The sequence below is a fragment of the Sinohyriopsis cumingii genome, chromosome 18 (genome assembly GCF_028554795.1).
Source record: "Sinohyriopsis cumingii isolate HCF-2022 chromosome 18, ASM2855479v2, whole genome shotgun sequence".
Classification (NCBI taxonomy): Eukaryota; Metazoa; Mollusca; class Bivalvia; order Unionida; family Unionidae; genus Sinohyriopsis; species Sinohyriopsis cumingii.
In genome coordinates, this window is record NC_142978.1 from 9032986 (window position 1) to 9060077 (window position 27092).

The following is a 27092-nucleotide window of genomic DNA, read 5'->3' on the forward strand; positions in this document are numbered from 1 at the left end:
CGTCTATGGAATCTACGGATGGTGCTTCATCAATATCGGTTATAAACTCTATAACATCATTACCTTCATCCAGTAATTGCGCGTTTTCATTGAAATCTTTAAGTACATCATAACATCGTTGATCATCAGCGGATGGTGCTACTAAATACAATTTATCCCATTTCAACCATCTCATTATCAGGTTAAGTAATAATTGCGTCTTACCCGATCCAGATGGTCCTATGATAATCATTCTGATGGAATTTGGTAACGCAGGGTGGTGTTTAACTGGCTCTCGTTTTCTTGTTGCTGAGAAATCAATTATATCCATATATTTTATAACATGAATTTATATTGCTTACGCTGTAAAGTTAAAACTCCAACTACTGATTTAGCTACGGTTACAACAAAAAATAAAAAAATAGTGTATGGTGGAAAATGTTCTGTATGCGGTAGAAAGAAATTTTCGTTTTTACCTAATAAGTGCGGTGGTGATATTGCTAATTTGATGTCAAAGTTTCCAGGTGCTCCATGGGCTAAATACAGTGGAGAAAAACATCTACCGGGATATAATTATTGCGGTCCTGGTACCAGACTTGATATCAGGCTCGATAATCAAGATCAACCAAAACCAGGCGAGGAACCAATAAACGCTATTGATCGAGCTTGTCATGCTCATGATGTAGCTTATAAAAGTCAAAATCTACAAGATAGACATATTGCAGATGTGAAATTAATTCATGCATTAAATTCCATAAAAAATAAAAATATTAGAGAATCATTAGCTAATTGGTTAGTAAGATCCGCGATGAAAAGTAAATTAGCGCTTGGGGCTGGTAATTAATAATGGAATCGATTTATTATTCACCAAGAGGATACTGGAGAGGCAAAGAAGCAATTGGTAAACTTGCTGATGCAGCAGCGGTTAAACATTCTACTGCTAAAACATGGTTATCCAAACAAGCAATATGGCAAATTTATCTACCACGTCCTAAACGAATTCAGTACGTGTATTTCGATGTCAGTGTTCCTAATGAAGTTCATCAAGCTGATATTCTGTTTTTACCGCATGATACTGTGCATAGAAAAACGTACAAATACGCGTTAACCGTAGTTGATGTTGCAAGTAGATATAAAGAAGCAGAGCAGCTATCAGCGAAAACATCATCTGAAGTAGCCGATGCGTTTGAACGAATTTATCAACGAGGACTCGGACCACAAGGTGGTCTGCGATGGCCACAGCTACTACAGGTTGATCCTGGTAAGGAATTTCTTGGTCCAGTATCATCGCTGATGAAACAACATAATACCAAAATACGACGAGGTCATACTGCAATTCACCGTGATCAAGCAATTGTTGAGCGATTTAATCGAACACTCGCAGAGCGGTTATTTGGATATCAATACGCGAGGGAATTTATTCAGGATAAAAGATCTCGCGAATGGGTTGCAAGATTACCAAGCGTGATAGCTGCATTAAATAATGAGATTACACGAACAACCAACATGAAACCCATTAATGCAATTACAAAAAAAATATACCAACACAACGAAAAGATGTTGAAAAACAAAAAATATTGGGTGATGTTACAGTTAGATATTTATATGAGCCTGGTGAACTTGAAGGTGGTAAAGCGAGAGCAACTGATCCTATTTGGAGTGTTACCACACACAAAATATCTACCGTGACAAGATCCTCAGGTAGACCTGCAATCTACAGATTAGATTCGGCTGCTCCTCAACGTGGATTTGTACATGAACAACTACAAATAATTCCCACGGATACACAACTACCGCCAAAATCACTTAAGTGATTTCGATCACTTAACTAGCACTAGCTCCTCTACGTCGGTTACACTCAAGACAGGTCAACATGGTATTTTCTCGTGTATGACCGCGACTATTATCTTTTCTGTCTGCGGTAAATTGTCTTGAATCATTACTCGAATACCTCCACAGCATTATGCAATTGCAACTGGTGCAATGATTATTCTGCTGCTGTTTTAACTCAATAATAAATTCAACATCAAGATCAAAGTCACGTTTATTTTTTTTGTCAGATTGTTTGTATCCGATTAATTTTTTTCTTATTATATCATCATCGATGATGTTAAATTTATCAATGATTTCAGGAATTATAATTCTACGTAATTGAGATATTTTTCTGACCCTCGATACCGCTAAATAAACTAAATTTGACCACTCGATACGATCGTCTACAATCCAGACTCGTGTGTCAGAAATAGTTAATCCCTGAGACGAGTGGATCATCATAGCGTATCCCAACACCCATGGAGATTTGTCAGCATGTATTGCATCTTCGACCACACTGATATCAACGGCGACAATATCATTTACTACGAGATTCTGTTTTTCAGTCTGTCCTGGAATATCAACATTAATATTCTGTTTTCGTGTAGCTGATGGTCTATAACACAACGGTACTTGTAATTCTGAGTATTTTTCTTTATGCAGCTGAAATAACTGCTGTTGTAAAGCGTCTCTGATTATTTTTCTACTTGCTACGATCAAATCGGTGGGTCTCCATAATTTCAAAAAATCACTCATTGAGGTCTCTGAGATCACTCCACGTATTATTTCACACTGAATTTTGTTTGATTGTAATCTGATTAATTTTTTAAACTCCCTCAAATTTTCATCAAGAGCTCTATGATCATCATCTATTTCTTCGTAATAATCAACAAAATTTTTTAACCAATCATGTGGAGATGGTCCAACAAAAGGCGGCGGTTGACCATGATCGCCACACATTATTATAGCGGTATTTTTCGTCAACAACCAATCAAGAAACATTTTTAATGTATCCAATGACACCGTGCATATCTCATCCCAAATAATTATTTTAGGTATATATTTTTCTCCCATCCGTTCAGGAGTCCATGTATCCCCGCGCCACCGAAAGAAACTATGATACGTGCACGATTGTACTTGCCGCTGTTTCATCTCACGTGCAAGTCTATGTGTGGGTGTCAGCACAATAATATCTGAATTTCTAAAAACATTAATCGCTCGAGTCGTTTTGCCGCATCCACCAGGTCCATTGAGATATACTGTTTTATATCTGGTTATTGGATCACTCAGCGATGGTGCTTTCGACATTTCTGATATTTTATTACCCTTACGATAAAAATCTCTCATTGGAACATCTGCTGATTCTGCATAATTGTGTAATAATTCCTTTTTTATTCTCCACGAACCCCATCGTTCATCATTACTTGTAAATTTCATAACAGGTTCTAAATATTTACTTGAAATATAAAATGAGTCTGTTGCGACTCTGACTGCGGTCTCAGGAAATCTATTAATCATCGATAATAAATTTATAGAAACATAAGCCAACATGGAAGATCTTAGATAAGTATACTGTGGGGACACGTCATTTATGTAACTAACGATCATACCCAATTTTATTCCGTTGGATAAATAAACACTTTCTCGATTTACAAATATATTTTTCGCTGTTGTATCAGCAATTATAAAAGCGTACTCGGCATCATCTAAAATTAATCGTGCGTGATGTCTTTTATAATCATATGCACCACCTTGAGTAAATTTACCTATAATTTTTCTACCGAGATCTTTTGCGGTTATGAATTTATTAGGAATATCATCCTTAAACTCGCTAATAACTTCAGAATCTGACATGGGCAACCAAACTTTGGTCTGTGCATGATATGATATAATTGCCTCACTGACCATCAACGATGTTAGTATCATACAATCTAGCATATATCGTAATAAAACTATAGGTGCCCAACGTTTTTCACAAAAATGTCTACCAAACCAAACATAGCAAATCTTGTGAAGATTTTCGTTAAACTCGAATGATTCAATACAGGCGAATCCAGTCAGATCAAATTCAGGTAATGGTCCATTAATTGCCACTCGTGTCATCTCGTTTGTAGGGTGACCAAATCTTTCAAAGTACACAGAACAATCTCTGTATCCCAGAAAACTTCCTGGATAACATGCAACCATATCAACCAAAATAACATCATTGTAATTATATTTGGTATTCCATAATCCGCCATGTCCGTATTCGACGCAACTTGCGCGTACGTCCTCGAGTAGATCAAATCGTGTTGGTTTCCATGAATTTCTTTCTCTAGCGATATGAGCAGCATCAGATGGAACGGTAAAACAATTAGTTAGTAATTTTTCAGTATTTTCCGCGTGCTTGCACTCTAAAAACATCTCCGCAAGATTTTTCATTTCGTCATGGAGGGATTCTGTTCGATATATTTCACTGTTTGGTTTGACAAACTGATCAAATTCACCTTCCTCGTTACTTTTAAATAACCATACCGATACAGGATCGGTTTTACTTATTTCTTTAATAAAATCAAACATACCTCCCCCAGAATTATCTGGGGTGTAAAATCTAACAGTTCGATCACGTGGAAATATTGTTACTGCGTTAGTCCATGCGTGCGCGTTATGATCGATAATATTTATTGGAGCTCCTTTCGATTTATATTTAGATTCGTACAGAATTTCTCCCGTTATTGTCGCTACGGTTATTGGAAATTTTAATAGTTTTCCTAGTTCAGCAACATCTTTTATTGTAGCACCGGTATCCTTAACTGAATCAGCCCACGAGTTTATTTTTTCACGCCTTAAATCAGTTAATCCATTTCCACGCATCGCGTTTGTAAAGTGTTCTATTACTCGCTTGGCTACACAATTTAACCTTGAAAATTTCTTCGGCGCTAGTTTATCAACGTTGGGTTTTCTATTTATCTCATAGATTCCATAAATAACCGCCGTTACAGGATACGCTCGCTCATAATACGGTTTGTCAATACCCGTCAGTAGACCCGGTCTGGAATTTGTACTTAATATGACAGTTTTATTATTACCAAGGACAGGATCATATTTGTCACGGATAATCCAACTACCTGTTTCTGTTAATACAATAAATTTTACTCTGAAGAAATATTTTTGATTGCCCTCGTATTCAGCGATGTAGTTAATGATAGTTGTCGCTCGCTTGTCGTTCATTGTGGCATCCGTGACTTTGTCAGCTTTCTTGACTCCGTCAAGGCGTATGATCTTGAACGTTGACCATGTATGAGATGCACCATCCGTGTAAAATTCTTTCTTGGCGTTGTGAATTTTCGAGATCAGACTTTTATTTTTCGGATCAACCAAATCTCGCACTGGCAAGTCAGAAGATAATCTGTCGAGGTTGAATTTATATTTAACAGGCCTAGTTTGGGATAATCTCTCAAACTCGTTCATATAATTAAAACAAATATTTAAAATAAAAAATATTATATATACAATGTCTCAATGCAGATGGTTGATGATCGGCTCAGTAAATCGATGCAACAAATCCTGCAGAAAGGAATTTTGTTGGATGCACTTACAAAACATACGACGAGGAAGTCTAGGACCAATACCATGTCTGCGGTGTGGTATTGGAGTGCGTGGAAAAACAGAATTATGTGGAAAGTGCGGCGGAAAACGGTTCAGAGAACTTAAAAGATATTATGACAAAAAAAATAATAGCGGTGAAAACGCTATAAAATCCGTGGAGGTTTATATATCAAGATTTCAGACAAACAATGATTTAAACAAATAATATTATTATAATGGAGCAAAATAAATTTGTCCACATCCTGTCATAACAAACTATGAATCAAATATTAATGGTATCATCGGACACTGCAAGTTGAAGAGACCAGTTGGTTGTATTAATAATCATGGTTATCTAAGGTTCACATGCGAGGGGGGAAAGAAAAATTATTTCTGTCATCGTTTCATCTACGAATGTTTCTTCGGAGTGATCAAAGACGGTCTTGTTATTGATCATATTGATGGGGATCCTCAAAATAACTCCCTGCACAACCTTCGAGTTGTCACACGAAGCGTGAACTCTGCATGTGGTAATACAGGAAGATGTAAGACAATCGGAAAGAGGGCGGTAATTTCCACAAACACAGAAACTGGCGAAAAAATTATATTTCAGTCTATGCGTGCTGCTGCAAAATATTTTGATATTGACCCGTGTGTGGTAAAATACGTCGCAGAAAATATAACCAGATCTACTTTCTCGAAAAAATACAAACGGAAAATCACCTTTCAGTATCAATAATTATCATCACCACATTGAATTATATCATTATTTGAGGGGGACCCAGTACTGTCTGATTTGTATACTACTGAATTTTTGATTATATAAAAGGGAGATTACTTTGTAATATATAGTTTTCTTCATAGATTTTTGATTTTTTATGATCGTAATTAGTCAGTTTAACTAATTACGTCGTAATTAATTACTCGTAGAAGTATTATTTAGTGTAATTACTCGTAGAAGTATTATTTATGTTTTTTAAATATTTCCCATCATACAACATTACGAGAAATCATGATAATGTTATTGATCATCAGGGAAGCTGTAATACAGGTACAGAATAGAAACCGTTGTTATGGTATAAATCGATCTGCAGGTGTGTTCATGCCACTGTTATTATTGATTCACAGTCTGCTTAGGAAAAACGCTGTTTTATATTCAGAAACTGTTGTTATAAATACAGAAACTGTTGTTATAATACAGAAACTGTTATTATTCAGAAACTGCTGTTTTAGTGTAAATATTGGTTCCTTAGCTATATATTAACTTCCGAAACATATGTTCGTAACAAGGTTTGATAGCTCAATCAGTATGGTATTGGACTGTGATGCTCGCGGTCCAGGATCGAATCTCCATGGCTGACAATTTGTCGGTGGTGCGCATAATTGCGATTTTTATAATAATGGGGGAACCGTAAAACCCCCCCGCTCAGCAAAATTCAACCACAATATTGACTGGTGGTTGATACATTTTCGTATCACCAACTGGATTAATTATTGTGGGTGGGATTTTTGCTGAGCGTATATGTTTGTACTGTCCTTAGTTAAATTATATGTTTGTGCCGTCCAATGCATAATCTGAGCTCGCTAATACACTCGATAGGGAATCTTCATTCATAATCTGAGCTCGCTAATACACTCGATAGGGGCTCTTCATTCATTGTATATAACCATTTCATTTTATATATCCATTTCATTGTATATATCCATTTCCTTAATTAAGTTATATGTTTGTGCCGTCCAATGCATAATCTGAGCTCGCTAATACACTCGATAGGGGCTCTTCATTCATTGTATATATCCATTTCATTGTATATATCCATTTCCTTAATTAATGTGCCGTCCAATGCATAATCTGAGCTCGCTAATACACTCGATAGGGGCTCTTCATTCATAATCTGAGCTCGCTAATACACTCGATAGGGGCTCTTCATTCATTGTATATGTTGAGCTGTCCTTGAAACATCCCGACGAACTCGCTAAAGACTCGATAGGGGTTCTAGGGATAATTTTTTTTTATTTTAAAGATTTATATATTATATAATGAACCATGAAAATATCAATGATGTAATTGTTGCTATTAAAAAATTGAAAAAAGATGGAATTAGTATATCTGATGAACTTAATCCTGAAAAAATAGTTTCTGACTTTGAGATTTTACAAGAACGTAAAAACCAGGGAACACACACACTATCATCTGAATACAAGCTCATGAAGCAGATTCAGGCGGCAATGTTTCAGTCGCTAGCTACCGTAGAAGATGATCATGTGAAGGAGTTCGTTCCTCTCTCTGCCGCCGTAGAAAGAATTAAATCGTTATTATCCCACGAGTATGAGGCAAAGAAAACGATTAGTACTCATATAAGACAATTAAGAAAAATTATGTCAGAGAGTAACTTCGTTACTGGTGAAACAATCCAGAGTAACTTCGTTACTGATGAAACGATCCAGAGTAACTTCGTTACTGGTGATAATGAAAATGAAAGTTTTGGTAACTGGGGTCCCTGTCAACGCTGACCACGTGTAGTGTAAAATGATCAAATTTTCAGAAAAAAAAATATTTTATTTGCAAGGCCGATTAATTTGTACCAAACACAAATTTGTGCCAGTAATGATAAAATATTTTTTTTTCTGAAAATTTGAGTCTGAAATCCTCGTGTGTAAAAACCCTCCATTACATAAAGATCTACGATTTCACATACAGATTTATCACAAGTTCTTCTCCACGTATGTCAATTAAGCGATTAAGGTGGTCTGTGAGCTTAAAATTTATTCGTGTTAACATATTATTGTGACACCGTAGATACACAGGATTAGTTGGTTCTTGCACGATTAAACTTCCAGGGGGGACTTGTGGTGTGAACGTGTGCAGGATGTATCCTTGTTGAGCTTGATTTGATCTTCCGAGATCTATTTGATAGCTGCCATCGATTACGTCATAAACCAGATTGACCGCGACCGTCGGTGTTATATTAACGATTCCCGGAGATACGTGTCTGCCGCCGCCATGTGGATCATTATCATATCTAAGAACGGTTGGATATGGTGCTAGTTTTCTCCATGCATCGAGTATTTTAGGAAAAAACTCATCAATGACATCATTGACAGATTTTCTTAATTTATCCGGATTATAATCAGGAAACTTAAACGTTACAATGTCAGCTTCGGGTATTTTGTATTTGGCTGCGAAAAATCTTCTATTATCACCTGATGATTCAAAAACCAGGTTTATGATTCTATTATGAAAATATTCAATAGTATCAGCTATATTATTTAAAATTTCCACTCGTTTAATAATTTCTTCACGCGTAGATGTCACATCGGACAAATATTCATGAAAAAGGATACGTAAATTAACCAGTTGTTCTTCATGATCTGAATTTATGATATAAATGACATTATTGATATTTATATCGTAAAATGAATTACCGCCATCAACGTTGTGTAAGAGCCAGTAGTACTCACCGGTTTTATCGACACGAAATTGATCCCGTTTATCCCATACACGTTTTTCTATATTCCACCAGAAACTTGTATAATTCATTTTAATATTATGATGAAAACTTTTCGAGTATGTAAAATCATCCCGAGTTGGTTCTGGTAGTCCTTCATACACCGGGGAAATTTCAGGCCAACCTAGCACGGATCTGATTGAAGATTTATAAATATCAACTACGTAATCGGGAGAATGTATTTCAACCGTCGAGGACAGGGTCGGTTCATGAACATTAATTGATATTTTTGCTTCTTTTCCCGTTATTGATTTTATTCTACGTTGAAATTCCTCATTGATCTCTTCAATCTCGTAACTGCCAGTTGGTATTCCAACAACAACCCAGTCAGGTGTTCCATCGGGTTTATTTTTACTAGCAAATACAAGCGAATTATTTGCTGGTGCACCATGAAATGATTTTGATCAGACATTTGGCCAGCTGTAATATACCCGTAATTGTGCTAGTGCTATTTCTTTTACTGGAATTGCAGTAGGAAAATTAACACTAAATTCAGGATTAGTTGAACTTACCGAGATCATCGTTATCTTTGGCGGAGTTGTGTTGGTTACGATCTGCTGGAGTAATTCTGTCATTATTAATACTTGTATCTTTAATACCGATACTTTCGTCGTATATTTTGGTCATCATTGAAAATTCGAAATCAGATATAATTCCATCACTGAGACTCGCTGATAACAACGAGGATAATTTCGAGTATGCTACTGTCGCTGTATGTAATTTTATTTTGTAATCGGATAATTTTTCGTTCGTGCAAGTACATATTTTTTTTGTGATGATATTAAGCACACCTGCAATAGTTGTTGCTGCTGAAATACAAATAGTCACAGCTACTGGTGCCATCATTGTCAACGCTGATAATATTACACCGGTTCCAGCAACAACAGCGGATACTGAATAAACAATCACATCAACGATAACTAATCATCGTCGATATTTTTTTACTTTTACTGTATATTGATCAACTTGATCTTTTAGTGCTGCCTGCCATTCACGCGCTTGATTGTATCTGTATTGTGCACCGTCCATATATATTTTTATGCAGTAACCAATTGAGGTGTTTCAGCTACAAATTCCAAACACCACCAGTAAGATGTTGCGGTTAATTTCTTATCAGCTGCTTCCAGAATAAATATTTCTTCGGTTCCCCTATTTAATATAACAGATACAACCCCGGAAAACCTGTCAGTGGAATGACGCCATGGAAACGTTGTAAATATTTCAAATTTTGCAGCACTAAACACAGACAGCCTGTACACGCCAGTGACTGTTGCGGTATATTTGATAGTATTATTTTGCTGCGACCATGTTGCAAATCCCGATGATACCGTGCATACGATGTCTGTGATGTGCCCGGGAGTTATTCCAGCTGGAATTTTAATCAAATTTGTTTTGTTGACAATCTCAGGAATTCCCGCTACGATGTCTTTCTGTGTTCGTTTGATCGTGTCTAGGTTAGTTTTGATATCAGAAAGTTTCATGTCGATGACTGGAGGAGTTCCAAAGAACTCATCTACAGATTCATTGTTTTTTTGAAAGTTTCTTCGAAGTCTTATAAAAGTGGTTACGTGAACATCATACTCGGCCCGCAGCGTGGATAGTTTTCCATCCATGTTGTCGACGTATTTTTTTGTTGCTGCGTCTTCGTCAGATGTTGGATCTCTTAAAACTACTATTTTATTTCCGTTCATGCTGAGTTCACCCGTCATTGTGTCACCGGTGTTTTTCATACGATTAGCAACGCTTCTTGCAATTTCATTTCTAATTGTTGCTAATGATACACTTGAATCTCTTATTTTGCCGCTATCAGTAAACATGGGAATATTATCCGTAACTGCACCGAGTACTCGCCGGACTATATCATTCCATTTGATATTCCTGGTTTTTAGTTTACCATATCGATCTTGAAAAATAACAACTTCATCTGGGTCAACTCCAGCCAGGTTCATAATATCAGCAAGGTCATCTTTAGTCGCATACTTTGACAGATCAACGTCGCCGGGTTTTTTCTTAACGCGTGAAGATCTTCTTCCGTAGATGTCAACCATTATAATAAGACCCGTTGTTTAAAACGCTTTACGTGCAACAAATCGGTTACTTGTGTAATCATGCACAACTTTATGTGGTGGTTTGGATGATTTTGATATAGCGTCGAGTACATTAATTACTTCACGGCCGCATATTGGTGGATCTGTCATTGTTTGTGTGGGTAGCGTTGAATACCAAACTCTGATTCCTGTGTGAAGTGGTGCAACATACTTGATAAATTCAACAGGTGGAGCTAACCCGTACGAATCAAAATAAACGATTCCACGTGGATCAACCGCGTATGATACCCAATGAGTACCTGGTCCTCAACGTTCGTCAAGATTAATAATACCTGTTTCGAGTTTGTTTGGTTGTTTCGGTAATTGATCTCACATAAAAACACCTCTAAAGGCTTTTATTTTTAATTTTTTAGCAGCATTAAGTAAATCAAAATTTGATGCTGGAACGTCTAACGAAGTGATCCTGGAAGCCTTAGGCCTCTCCCCCAACGAGATCCTGGCAATCTTAAGCCGCGTCCCTTTTTTTTGTATCCATTTCCTGTTGCTTTCTTTAGTGCCATTCCAGCAGCTGTTCCAACAGCACCTAACGCGGCTGCTTTTGCTACGGCTGGAGCAGCTGCAGCTATTAATGCCGGAATGACCGCGAGAAGTGGAAATATACCACCTGTTTTAACCATGTCTTTGATGGCGCTCGGAGAGAGATGGAATTGAACTCCAGTTTTTGATTCTAGGGCCTTATTGAAATGTTTAATCTGATTATTTGTCAACGATAATTTGTTTGGACCACCACTAATCTGATCTTGTTTTAGTGATATTTTAGTTCTGCATTTGTTGGTGGTTTTTGATTGAAGCTTTTTTACCTGACCGGGAGTCAGAGTAACATTAACATGACTATACGACATTTTTTATATAAATAATATTTTTCTGAATAATTAAAGATTTTCCACTGGTGCATCAACGACTCTCATTCGACTACTACCACCTTCAAGTAACATGGCTTTATCGCTAAGTATGACCGCGATTGCTCTGTAATCAACACCACCGGTATTTAATGTTGCTTTGAGATGTATATCAACGACAGATTGTTTTGATAGATCAAGATGCTCCAGCGATAAATAATAAATCGGGTACAAGTTTTTAAAATCTAGTTGTGATATTTGCAATCCAGTATCAACATTTTGATCACGTCCCATAAATGACATCAAACGATGATATGCACGTCCTATATGATTTTGTGCATAATTTAGTTGTATATTCTCTGTTGGTTCCTGTTGTCCGTTTATCCGTAAGGAAATATTTGTGATACCTAGTTGGTCAAATATCATATGAGAGTGAGTTTGTGAGTTTAAACGATTAGTTTCCTGAAAAGCAATAAAAATATGTCGTGGTGCAGAAACACCCTGTTGTGATGCTATATGCCATGTAAACTGACCGTTAACGTTAGTTTGCATACTATCCATGCTTGTTGTTAACCATGACAACAAGGATTTACCACCTGCATCCATGAAAGAAATCAATTTTTGTTCTTCTGCGATCGTTGGAGTCATTACCGGCATCCACAATGAAAGTTTCGATAATATTACTTTACCAGCATCACCAACGGGTCTCCACAGAGCATCATTATCATCGTTCTTTCTTACAAGAACAACCATGTGTCTAGCTCCAAAAATAACCTTTTTAACATTCCTGCAAAATCCAAAAATATGCGATAGTGGAATTGTACATGAAAAACCTCTATTGCCTCCTAGCAACATATTTCTGCGTGCTGCAAATCCCAAGTTGAAATTTTCATTAGAACCATGAACTACTGGCCACACAGGAGCATCAGCGGTATTGGTATCGTTTCTTGGTCGTCTTATATTATACGGATCGCTTTCAGGGTGATTGGAGTTATCTTTCACAAACATCATTGTGGGACCTGCTGATCTTGTATAATCATCAGAATATCTTGCCAACCCTATTATTGTTGTAGCAACGTCGACATCATTCTGAATTGATTCAATATTTTTTCCATCAATCATATATGTGGCGCTACTAAATAATGCCATGATCCCGTTGTTGACAAAACCAATTTTTACTGGATCTAAGTAATTAGTATTATCCGTTTTCACAATTGTACCTTCTACCTCAAGAAAGGCATCAGCGGGTAAAAAGTATCTACTTGTGTCATGAACTTGTAGTTCAATTCTTCCACGTTGATCTGGTTGTTTTGCGTCATAGGAATAAAATTGATAATCACGTACCGATTCATCCTTAAGGACGGGTGCTTCCATGTCAAATGCTGTGTCGGATACGCACTTGAACATTTTATTATAATTATTTTTCGTCTAACACGTTGATTACCGCGTTCGGGAAATTCCACTTCGGGAAGTTCCACTTCCGGATATCAAACTTGAGATATTATTTCCAGATTCACCGAGTCCTTGATCTGCTAACGCTGCTAGTTTTTGATTTGCAGCTTGATTTATTATTTTACTGACATCTGCAGGCATCACCTCAGTACTTGCCAGTTTCACTGGTGGTTGTTGTTTTCGTCGCAATAATCGTGCTAGTCTTTCTTTGATCGCTGAGAACGCCTTACCAGCAACATTGACAATTGCACCAGGAGCTTTATCACGAACAATATCAATAGCCTTCATCGATAATTGTTTTGCTACAGGTGCTACTTTTGGAGCTATCCTTGTAAATAATCCCTGAATAACATCACCAAGTCCATCTCCGTAAGTAGCTCTATAGATTGGTAATCGTGAGTTTACCGCTCTGACCTGTACAGGTTTGCGATGATTATTATGTATTATCATCTTATTTTTATTTACCATTTATCTAACAACTAGTCATCAACAAGTTCATCGATAAGTTCTCGGTAAATGCCGATATCCATGATACCACCTTGAAATAGTCGCTGACAAATATCAGCTGCTTCATTAATTATTTCTGGTGAATTATTTCCGGCACGTTTTCCTCCTATGAGAACTTCTAACCGTGACACGTCATTAATGATATTATCAGGACAAACAAAATTGTTTTCTTCCGATGTAGTCAGAAAACCACTTCCAACAGCGCTCGGAGGATCATCATCATCCCTTTATGCTAACATCTGTTCACTTTCTTCTCTAAACTCCTCAATTGGTTTCCTCAATATAGTACTTCGTGGGGTGTACAATCGCTGCAGAGGTGAAGATTCTTGCTGTGGTGGAGGAAGTTGATACTGGGAGAATTCTCCTTGTTCTAGTTGTTTCAGTCTCCTCATATAAAGTTTTACTTCTTTATTAAGTCTTTTGAATTCTGGACCTCTAGCTTGTTTTTTGTTGTAATATACGCGATATATCCATTTAATGAAAATATCATCATTTGTTTTTTCATGAAGAGGTTTTAAAATATTAGATTTATCAGATATATTATTTAATATCATCTCAGGTAATTTTTCTCTTTTAGTATTTCTAATAATATCAACAACTCCTTTGTTAAATCTTGCAATTAATTTTAAGTTTTCTTCTGCTGATTTGGGTTTAGATGTAAGATTTTTTCTCACAGCGGCGACTTCAGTACGAAGTTTTCCAATACCTTCAAGTATTTCCTCACCAACAGGTGGAGGTTGAGCTGCAGCTATGTCAGTTGGAAGGTCTTGTAAAATCCTCTTTGCCTGTTTAGTTCTTCTTGCTATTTTTTCTGATACCGGAAGAAGATCCTCTTTGATGACAGTTGTAACTTTCTCAGTAGCTGCAGTGACGGGCTTAAATAGTTTTTTAGTGTCCTCTTCGTATTCAACTTGTGCTTCTTGCTGCGCTTGCAGATTTTTTCTGAATGAGTCTCTGACAGGAAGAAATTATTTAATTGCTTCTAATCGTTCTTGAGCTATTCTTGCAGTATGAGATTCTGGATGTATCATTTTATTATAACATAATGATTTAATTAATATCAGCAGAAGAAGTATAAATTTAATTAAAAAGATATCATTAATATAATGAACAACTGTGCGTGGCTGCGTCAAGGAACCTGATAAAAAATGCCGTGGAGAATATTGCAAGAAACATAATTATCTTATAAAGAAAAATCTTCATGCTGGTCCACGAAGTTGTGTTGGATGTAACAACGGCGTTAGAGGATTATATCAGATTTGCAAAAATTGCGGTGGAGATCGATACAGAAGTTTGATGATATATTATAAACACAGAAAGAACATAAATCCAAAAATAGAAAAACCACCATCAGAACTTGAATATTACTTGAAACAGAGAACAAATAAAGATGAAACAAATAAAGATGAAACAGATGAAGATTCCTATGATTCAGATGAAAAGAAAAATATTCATCAAACTTAAAATTTCTTTACAACATGGATAGCAGCAGAGAGGGGGCGTCTACAATTCTGTTTGGGACAAACAATAATCGTAGACGTGGTATTGACCTCTATGAAGGGTCACTATTTTTTTTTGGTCCAAACACAAGGGTGACCACTCCCTTAAGTGGTCTGTTCACCCTCTCTGCTGCTCCTCTTAATGCTGTGTTTCAAGTGAGGCAGCTGTTATTACTATTTTATAAGTCTTTGGTATGATTCAGCTGGTGTTTGAACCTGCGATCTCCCACATCTAAGGCAGATGCTCTGACCACTTAGGTCACTGAAGCAGTAAAATTTGAATTTTAAAAAGCGTATTTCGAAAATAGGCATATTAACTGCCATCAGTAATTCAAAAGATAACTACATTTTTTTTGTTATGGCCATTGGGGGGTGGTGGAGTTTGGTGTAGTGATTACTTGTATATTTGTGTATGTGCATCTGTTCACCGCTTATAATAAGATCAATATTGAAGTGTTTTACATCAGGCTTTGTGTTTAAGTTTTGAGAAATAGAGGATTTCATGTTATTTATATTTTACTATATCTTCTATAAAGAAGCTTGAATTTTGAATATTATTTTCAGTGTTTTTCCTAACTTGTGTGAATAATTTTACTTGTTTTAGATTGTCAGTAGGATGCGTTATTCATTTAATTTACATCGGCAATACTATGAATACTTGACTATGTGTACAATTTTTTTATGCATGAAAATTCATGGTACATGTATAAAATAGTAATGACTTTCTTTTCTTTTTCAGAATTTCAAGATTGTTATATAATAAAGTTTTAACAAAATCGTTCTTTGGTCTCCTTAGGGTTAATCAAAATGTATGAGTCTCAGTGTTCGTGTTACCTCAGTCAGAAATATATCTTTGCTGACTCAACAACAAACCCCAGGTGAGCCCCCTCACTTCTCCTCTATGATCAGATAATTCTATTTATGAAGGATTGCTGTAACAGTGTGAAGATTTCCTCTTGAAAGGCATACCTTTGTAGAACTGTAGGAATCATAAACCCAGATGCTCATTCCTTGGGTCAAGTACCAGGGTTGAAAAAAGATAGACATTTTTTTTTCTCCTCTCAGGACCATTATGTGTGTGGGAATACTGGCTAGGCTGGATTATCAGTGTTTATTATTTTGACAGCCAGAGTGATGCCAGGAAGCTAATTAATGTCAGTATAATGCTGGAAGCATTTTAAAAATGGCTGGCCCAAGTTCTTTGGTGCAATGTAACCATCATGCATCTGTAATTTTTTCTACAGGTCTTCCTGACTGGGAAGTGGTGGTCAATGTTTAACATGCCTGGGTCTTGACCAGAAAGGTGTGGGTTCAGATCGTTCTTAGTCTTGGCTAGTTCATATTGTGTCTTTGGACAAAGCGCTTTTCTCATTTGTAACCTTTTATGTGTAGATGTGCTACAAAAAAGCCCACTCATTCAGTCAATTTAATTTCATCCCTAAGCTTTTTAGTCTCCTGGTCATAGACCAGAGGAGTTTGTAAGATGATCTTTATTGTTCATCATCTTTTCACCCATTAGCACAAGTTTGTTATCAATATTCCTTCTAAACTACTTTGAAGAGTGCCTTGAAACTTTACACACACACATTTATCCCATGGTCTTGTTGATCATACACACAATATAGCTGTCACAGTGGCCATCTTGAAAATCTTGTTATCACTACTCCTTCTGAAAGGATGGGTTTTCACTAGAAGACTTCTTATGTCTAGTTTGTCCTAAATGAAAGTAGCACTAATCTGAAGTCCAGTATGGCTACCACTGAGGTCATCTTGAAAATCTTGTTATTGCTACTTTTCCTGAATGGATGGTCGTATTAGCATTGGATTTACACTGGAATTTATCTTATGATGTCTAGTGGTTAATGTCTCATTAGGGTTACTAAATGAAAATGGTACCCATCTGATGTCAGTTATTGCCAGCATGGCAACCCCATTGAAAATTTTACCACAATTCTGCTTTAACAGAAAGTCATACTGACATGGAGTTTACAAAAAGACTTCATATTGTGTCCAGTCTTAAGTGGAAATGGTGTTGATTTGTCATCCAGTATGGCTGTCCATCTTGAAAATCGTGTTTTTGCTGTCCCTCCTGAATGGAAAGTCACGTTTTGAAAATATTATCTCTATTCTTCTCCAGATATATGTCTGTATCAATATGGAGTTATCACCAACAGGCTTATGATATCAAGTTGGTTCTAAATGAAAATGGTCAGTTGTACAGCCAAAATGGTTGCCATGACAACTGTTTTAAAAATTATGTTGTCACTATTCCCACAGAATGGATGATAATTATGAAGTAGTGTTTTCACCAAGTCTTAAATGAAAAGTAATGGATCCACATCCTTCTTATTGTAAATTGGACATGTTAACTGCTAGGTGACTGTGGCTCTACCCTCAAACACAAGCAGTTACATACAATACATGTATAGATACATTCATCTACAGAGGAAATTTGTTTTGTCTCATTAGTGTCTTTTACAGTTTTCTTTGTGTACAATATAAACAATAACCTTATGCCTGTTTCTATTACAGTATAGAAAACTTGAAGATTTTAGCAAATCAGCAGCATCCATAGACTTTTCTCAGTTGATTGCCATTGATTATGCATACAAAAGTTTCAGAGTTTGTATACCACAGCATGTCTCTCTGTCACTCATTAGTAATAGCCCTAAGTTTGAAAAACTTGTGCATGAATGTATGCTTTTCCAGAAGGCAGGATCACATCATTCCAATGTTTTGATTCAAAGCCTGTGGATGAAAGCAAATGATATTGGATTTTCGTGTCCAGTCATGAAATTACTTCAGGGGTCTTGCTGCTTTTAGCATTTATTAGAACATCCTTTTTTATTTTTCGTGACATTGCTCACTTGGCAAATTCAGTCTTTCTGAAACAATCAGTATTTATTGAACTAAGTCATGTGCAGATTGAAAGGGTGGTAAGGTTGACATACTTTTGTTCATTATCTGCACAGGAAAGGAATGTTGGCTTTTGATGATTGTTGTGTTCTCCTATAAGTTGTCCTATTTTAATGATGTGGGGCTGAAGCTAATGTTATTTTTCTACTGTCTTTGCTCATTTGACACTGATGGCAATGTAATGTAATTCAGAAGACTTTCTGTGAGGAACACAAAGTCATTTCCCGCTTTATTTTAATTCATCTTGTCCGCTATGTAATTGTTGTCAGTGCCAGATTTAGGGTCAGCCTTGGGGTGTAAAAATTGAATAAATGGAATTTGGTACCAAAGATACTTCTTGCTTGGGGTGCCATTTCATCTAGAGCTGGCACTGGTTGCTTTAATTGAGCCAAAGTATGACGGTTTGGGTTATTCATTTCAAGGGCTTTCTCACAGTATAAAAATGTTGTAGTTTGTTTAAACCTTTTTTTATAATTAAAAAATGCCACAAATGTGGAAACCAGTGTGGTTTACTTTTTTTTAAATTTTCAAAATCTGGACATAATGTGCAAATCTTTAACCTCACAAAATTCTTATCAGAATTGTTTAAGAGCTTTATCAGAAGAAATAAATAATCTAAAAACTTTTAAGATCACAGAAGCCAAACATGCAGTTTTACTTTAACTTGTACATTGACTCAGATTTGTTTAATAAAACACTTCCAGTATATGCTAAACCAGCGTCAGTGATCACTTTCACAGAGATGCTTGAAAGCAATTTCATTCTGTTGTGATAGATCCTAATGCATCATTTTTTTTGCTCATGGTTATAAAGGTTTTAGATGGATGATATTGATTTGGTTACCATGATAATTTATTGTTGAAATATCTATTGAAACTAACATTTGTCTTTATAATATTACTTTATTTTTCTAATTTATACGCCCTTTGGTGATGCCATGATGGTGGTACCACAGGGGTTTGTACTGTTACCTTTGTCCTTCCAGCCAGCACACCTTGATTAAGTTCATTTCAGGCCCTGTGGTAAAGCATCTGGACTCTTTCCTATTTATCTTTTTTTTGTAATATGTCTGCTGCAAGGCAGTGTGGATTGTTATGATGCTCTTTTTCAGTTACCAATTTCATTTCCACACAGTAACTCAAGTTCTCCACAGCTACTGTACCAAACTTTGTGGATGGCTTGTACTTAGCGTAAAAAAGAACATTATCAATTTTGGGGTCAAAGATCAGGGTCACAGTCACTGAAGAAAGGAAAATAATTTCCGTGCCATAACTTGAGTTTTCCACCATTTACATTTGCCAGACTTTGTGGATGGCTTCCACTTGCAGTAAGGAAGAAACCTATTGATATTGGGGCTAAAGGTCAAAGTTTCGGTCACTGACTGAAAAAAGAAAGATGGTTTCTGATCAACAGCTTGAGTTTTCTGTCTGTAGTTGCAAAACATTGAGGACAGCTTGTACATGGAGTTGGAAAGAAGCATACAAGTTATAGGGTCAAATGTAAAGGTCATTCTTGGTGAAAGAAGGAGAATGGTTTCTGTAATTAAAAAATCATTTGTATTTGTAGAGGACAGTAAAATATGGGATGGTCATATAAAGTACCACTTACTAATAGTACTCTCGTTTTTCCTTGTTATACTTTGTGTGTAAATCTATTGCTTGTGATAAATTGGAAAATCATTTTGTTTATCATCATATGGGAAATATGAAGTCTGCTTGGTCTATTTTCCATGTGATTTAGCTGCCTGGCTGGGGTGGAAGATAGTAGGCAGACCCCCACTTATAGTTATCAGTGAGTTGTAAAATCTCTCTGGCACACACCCAGTTTCTGATAGTACCAAGTGTGTGCAAGTCGGTGCTTCCCACAGCAGGTAGCTCTTTCAAAAAATAAGTGATTATGCTGAAATATCTGTATTTTTCTTATATTTTAACACTGTTTAAAATCTAAACATTTTTTTCTGGCTTGCATGAGATAATGAGATTTGATCAGTATGATGTGCACTGTATCTCACTGGGATATATATTTGGCAACTTCAGCTGTCATTCATATTCAAGTAGTTTTGTAGGTCTCAGATGCTGGTTATAAATGGTTTTTATTTCTTCTTTACGTTATACATTATATAATGATGTTGGGTGATGACTTGAAATGAGAAATTGTGTGTAACAACTTGGGATTCCAGATTGTTGAGTGAAATGTGAGGTTTTCTGTATACTTTAAAATCAGACTTGATCAATTTAAAATCAGACTCAGACTTGATCAATTTAAAATCAGACTTGATCAAAAAGCATCTTGAGAGATTCTCATTAGTGGACAGGAATAATTTGTGTGCAATGACATAAATTTATAACATTAGATGTATCAAAATGTTGATATTTTTGATGAGTCCATGGCAGTCATTTGTCATTTTTGGAGGCAAAATTTGGCCTTTAGCACAATATTGACTTACCTCAGAATGTTTTAAATTGTTCCATGATGTCTGCATACAAGTTTTGGGAATGTAGGCCTAAAAGATTATTTATCTTGCCTGTTTGTTTTTCGTTTTAAATTTTTTTAATTTCAGAATCAGTATTAGGTATTTTCAATCGTTTGGGCCTAAAAATGATATCGTAAAGTTAGAAAAGCATAAAGGTACTTTTACTGTTGACCTGTGATGTCATATTTCAAAGTTATATAGTCTATTCCAAGTCTTTGCATGCCATTCTTAGCAATTTTGGCATTTAAAAAATATTTATATACATTTATTTAGAAGATAAATCTCAAGGAACTGTTACTATCAGCCAATAAAGGCATATTTTAATAGCAGCAATTACTTATCTTGCCATTATTGTGTAGTTAACCTATTTTTGTGCCATCCATGAAAAAGATGACAGGTAATATCTACCTTCTACACATGTCCATGTGATATACAGAGTTGTGTGTAAAAGGTAATTTCACTCTGTGGGAGGATGTATGCACATTTAACAGATAGTGAGTTATTGGCACAAAAATAGGTTAGCTATGCATTAGCGACATGTAAGTATTGCATAATTAAATTTAGTTACCCCCCTAAAAAAGCATTTTACAGTCATGATAGTTAGTTGTTGCGTGATATCCATTCATATTAATTTATGTGTGTCATGATGATAGTATGTTTTAAAAAATAAGGAGTTTGTGACTTGTCTAGAAATTATACTGTCAGGAAAAAATAGTACGATGATCATTTTTGAATTTTTTTTTGTCCTTTGTTAAATTTTTTGAACATGAAAATAAGACTGTCTGTGGATATGTTATAGTTGTTCAGTTGATATTTAGTTAGGCATTAATGTTTTGAAAAAGGTTTGGCAGTAGCCTTGGGTTTCTGATTGTTATTAATTTATTTTGTTTCACCTGTGGAACTTGTAATGAAATAAGGCTGTATATTGGTATATCATTGTGGCTCTGCAAATATTGTCCATATACGTATGATGGTATGATTGTGAAATGTTATGTTGAATAGTCCATAAGTGTGTAAGGGAACATTACCTATTCCAACCTTCGCTTCTTTGTTTGGTTTGTAAAGAGTGTTGATTAGTGAAGATGGATGAGAATGGTCAATAAATAATACTCTTCATGGCTGCCTTGTACTTGATTCCCTCTCACTTACACATCCAGTTTTTCTTTTGTTGTTTGTAGGTCAAGGTGTGGTGTGTCAAGACAAGACTTCGTTAGTTTTGTTGTTTGTAGGTCAAGGTATGGTGTGTCAAGACAAGACTTGGTCATTTTTGTTGTTTGTAGGTCAGGATATGGTGTGTCAGGACAAGACTTGGTCAGTTTTGTTGTTTGTAGGTCATGGTGTTTGTTTGGTCAGTCAAGATACATGTAGGTGTTGACTCATGGAATTCCACCGTATTTAATCCAGATAATGTTCATAAGGTCTTCATATTTATTTACCTTTAGACATTTTTAACATTACATTTATGATAGAAACCACAGGGCATAGGGTCATACTTTATGTTAAATTCTCATAGGGTCATACTCTAATGTTAAATTCTCATAGGGTCATACTCTAATGTTAAATTCTAATAGGGTCATACTTTATGTTAAATTCTCATAGGGTCATACTTTATTTTAAATTCTAATAGGGGCATACTCTAATGTTAAATTGACATCATTTCCCATTGTCATAGTTAATTCCCATAGATCCCCTAGTGCAGGGGTCTCACACATGTAGTCTGCCAATCCGTATCCTGTGGCCTGCAAAATGATTGGCATCACAAGGCATCATGAGAGATAACATAGGTTTCGTGCCCCTTGGGCCATCGAAAATGCCCTGAAGTGGCCCTCAGGGTGGTTGGAGTTTGAGATCCCTGCCCTAGTGTGTGCTATGTCCCATATCCATCATAACTAATGGTATGCTTGTAATAGTAATCCAAAGTTATATGCAAGACGTTTTGTAGTATTGATTTGTCTAAATCTAAAAGAATTTGAAACAAATTTATTTCAGAATTTTACTAAGAGAAAAGTGTCATAATTGTTTTATATTGTCTTACCTAACAAAGTATTGATATGGATTCTAGATGCAAATATCAACATTCTTATTCTGTTTGTGTAGGATAGGAATAGAATCATTATTTTCATAATTCATACATATATCTTACCAGTTAATTAGTGTTATTTTCCTTTGTTTAAATTATTAATTTAATACATATGGTACTGGTATGTTCTTAACAATAATTATGTCAGTAGTGTTATATAAATGGTATTAAATTCTGTAAGTAATTTTTCAAGCTATTATTTCAGAACCTACTTAAAAACTAATGTTGAGAAAAGAAAGTACCTTGTGCTTTAATTTCTACAGCTTTGCCTGCACATTGGCATACAAAATTAAAAGTTTTCTGTCAAGTTTATTAAATACACTGTTCACATATTTCCAAGTAACATTGTTTTATTGTCAGTATATTAGTCACTGCAAAATGAAAATAGAAACAAATTTCCTTTACAGCATATTTCCTTGTCAACATAATCATGGAACTACCCAGGGGGCTCTGGTCTATTTATATTGCCTCCATGGTCTTTCAATTTCTGAAGAATGAGCCAACAAGTTGGATTCCAGATTGTTGCATTATACCTAGTTGACAAGACCATTGCCCAACTTTTCACATAATTTACTAGGCAGGTCCATGGGTCTGTAATTAGAAAAATATCCAGGTTAAACACTGGACTGAAGACTTTGGATAGTATGACTTTTCTCTCCTGTCAAAATAGGATTAACTGGTGGGTAAAAGTAGGCAGTGAGATGTTACACAAGAGGTGATGGTGATTAAAAACCCTCCACATGTATATACCCTAATTATGTCCATAATTTGCTTCATCCAGACGAAGTATACCTTACACTTCATAGGGTATTTTAACTCATTTCAAAAGATTTTTTTATCCATACCCATAAATCATGTTTGACAGTATTTGCCAAAGATGTCAACATTGGAGGAGGAGGATCTTGTCATTGAGTAGAGATCTGTGATGAGAGATATACGGTAAACCCTAAGCCTTCCTCCCCAGTTTGCCCTCATCTACAACACAGGCTAGATATTGGCAGATGTAAAAGGCCAATGGGGTTGAAGTGCTACTCAGAGCAGCCTCTGTGTAGCCTTGTGGTTGTAGGTGCTTTTAGTGTTCACTCAGCTTCTCCTATCCTTCACCGTCACAGTGGGTGCCAATTTCTCAGTATTACAGCCAGTGCTGCACTGGAAATACATATTACTTCAGAGGATTTATGCTGTTGTAGCTCTTGAGTTTTTCTCCCAAGTGGCAAATGAATGGATCTGTGTAAACAATTGTGGATATAAAAACTAGGTATGTTTTTTTTTGTCAAATTGCTCTGCTTGGTCTACACTTGAATACAACTTGCAATGTCTACCATTATGTAGAAAAACAATTGGTTCCTATATTCTGTGATGAATGGCAGGCAGATTTTGTTATGAAGGCTCTGAGATATTGGTTGTGTTTACAGCAGAGAAAGTGTAAAAACAGCCAAAGGGTGATAAAGCTTTTGGGCAAGTTTTCAAATCTGAAATCAAATATCGCAGTGTGCCAAACTTTGATCCTGTTTAAAACAGATTCAAGTTAATTATGCAATGAATGATAACAGTATTTTATGATTTGAGTTAATAAAAGCTGAAAGACTGTTACCTTGAAGTGTTATTAAATTCTAGAAACCAGTTGCTTTAGCGTTTAACTTTCTCCTGGTACTTTATCAAAATGGGAACTGAAGATTTGAAAGGCAGCCCCCACTTCATCAATTATAAATACCTACCAATGGTCAGTTAGTTTTATAAACAAGTAAGTACTTTATATAATATGTATTTTTCACTAGTTTTATTAGAATTGTATGTAATTTTAATTTAATCTCTTTTGTGAAAATTTTTTAAGGGATAAGTTTGTTACTGGAATTATTTTAAGAGTTCTCAGATGCTGACAATGAGTCATTAGTAGTCCAGTTTAAGATATGCAAGAATTCTGAAGAATCCCAATTTTAGCAGTTTTCTCAAAACTTTTAAAAATATTGTTTATAATTTGTCTTGTATTTTCCCAAAGGACAGCTCCAGGTCTGATTCTGATCACCTTAGAAAAATTCCTGCAATGCATGTTATCATTATAAAATTAGTTTAGAGCAATTATTTGAATAGTCGATGCACACAGTACATATGCACTAAACTATTGTGTAGCGCTGAAAACTAAGTAGCTGATGTTTAAAATGTGAACATTTATTTTTTTAGTTTTTGAAGGAATTTTCAATGATGACTGTAAGTTCTTGATTTCTACACATTTTTGATTGGGAAAAAAGACGTTTTTGGAATAAGGTAATGGGATAACTTTCCCTGTGGAATAATGCAGTGATTATGTGAATTGCTTGAACTTTTATTGACATATCTAGACAGTTTACATTTCATGGTTGACTAAAAAAACATTTCTTTTTGCTGTTTGTCAGTATCATATAGTTTTATTCTTTGTATTAAAACTTAAACATGACACAAAACAAAAACCAGAACTGCATTTTGTTACATAACATAACAAATTGTAGTTTCTGTATAATGGGTGTCAGTGTCCAATGATGGGTTTCATGTTCCAAAACTTATTTTTGGCAGAATTTTCATTCTACATATTTATCCAGATACACAGAACATGCTAATTTATATAATATTTGAAGTCACTTTATGAAATCTTTCAGTCAATAATGGATAAATGCAGGGCAGCTTTGGCTGCTTTATCTGGTTTTGGTTGCCCTCAATACAAGTGTGACTAGGCAGCCAACATTACAAAATCCTTTCTTTTTCTTCAGATTTTATTAGCAAATCATGTTTGAATGTGCTATCAAAGTTAAGCTTTTGCAGGGTTTTCAGCTTGGATAGGGATAAAATATGATTACAAAATTTTGTTGTTTGAAAGGTTTCAGTGCAGTTTAATTATTTCAGTAAGACTCTAATTTCTACATTAAAAATGGAAGTACCATTTCCATGTAATCTGAACTTAATTTACACTGAGTGAGATATGGCTTTCATAAGATTTGGTGTGATGTTTCACTAGGTTGAGTAGATGACAACAAAGGCTTAATTGAGATGCAACCCCAGGTGAGGAAAGGGTGGAGGTCAGAGGTCAAATTTCATATCTGATATGGACCCATAACCCTTAATTCCATCTACACTGATTAAGAAGAATGATAATAGTTGGTATGATATTTCATTAGGGTGAGTGGATGACACTGAACCTTTTAGATCCTACATGCAGCCTTGGAAATGATGGTTGGGGTGAAAGGGTGGGGAAGACAAAATAAAATGAGTGGTTATTCATGATAGCTTCCATTTCTTTGTAAATGTAATGTGTACAGTTTTATGAAACAATGTGGAATAAAATGCATTTCTATGGAGTTATTTTAGTTATCTGGAGAGAAGAGTGGAGGGCCCCGTTTGAACTACTGGGTACTGTACAACAGCAGCCAGGAGAATCATCTGGTTTGTGTTGTTATTTGGAGCAAGTTAGCCAGTGAAAAAACAAACTATATCAGGCCTGTACAGACAAATCTACACTAATGAGTATAGCTTAAGGCAACCTTTTCCCAGATGGTACAGCTGTTCTGTTTGTAACAAGAAATACAATCACTCACAATTTTACAGTGCAGCATGAAATGGAAATTTATATTAAAATCAACTGTGTAGCATGTGTTTAACTTTAAGCCACATATCACGCTAACTGATCCCTATTTCTTTCTCAAATGTGAGACTTTTTGGTTGATGGGAAGCAACCATGTGGATGGTGGGGTGGTGGTGGTGAGATTTTCAATGGCTCAAAAGCCCTTTCTTTATGCCTGGCTCCAAGACCTTTTATGTTGGATCTGGTCTAATAATGCCTGGTTCCAAATATTTCATTGAAGTTGCATTAGATACATGACAATGTGGATATTATTCTGTGTAGGTTGATGGCTACAATGGTAAATATATTTAGATATCACTGTTTCATTTCTAATTTTGCCTTTATCTTCTTTGGTGATTCATTTGAGACTGAGTCTGATAGACTTTTGATGGGTAAAGGTCACTCTTTCCAAAGGTTATAAACATGAATCCTGGATCTTGGGATTATGCAATTTTCAGCTCCACTGAATTGGGGCAGAATTTATCTTTTATTTCCCCATCAAAGACAGTGATTTATTTATAAGGGCACTTATAACATTTTATTGGACATTTGATGAAGAAATGGGAGCTAAGTACCTTCCCAAGGACACAATGAGGCAGCTGACCCAGACTGGACTGAGTCCAGCACTCTGTCTACTAAGCTGGCTCCCCATCATGCAACATAGGCAGAAGGAAGCAAAATGTTTAGATTGGGTTAATTTTCAGGCAGAGCTTAAGCCAGAATTTGACCCAGTAGGAGGATGGCCTTGACCCAGTAGGG

The 27092-nt window shown here is 35.8% G+C and overlaps 1 protein-coding gene across 2 annotated transcripts in view; it reads left to right on the forward strand.

The window, feature by feature from the left end:
* LOC149776045 (uncharacterized) overlaps positions 1-27092 on the forward strand; it is a 162875-nt gene that overhangs the window by 16548 nt on the left and 119235 nt on the right. The window contains exon 1 of one of the 2 annotated variants that reach the window (XM_089942256.1): positions 23832-23999. The exons of the other annotated variant lie outside the window; for it this stretch is intronic. The gene's annotated coding sequence lies outside the window, so the exon portion shown is untranslated. Of the gene's footprint in view, positions 1-23831; positions 24000-27092 lie in introns of those variants that run through there. 2 annotated transcript variants of the gene reach the window in all.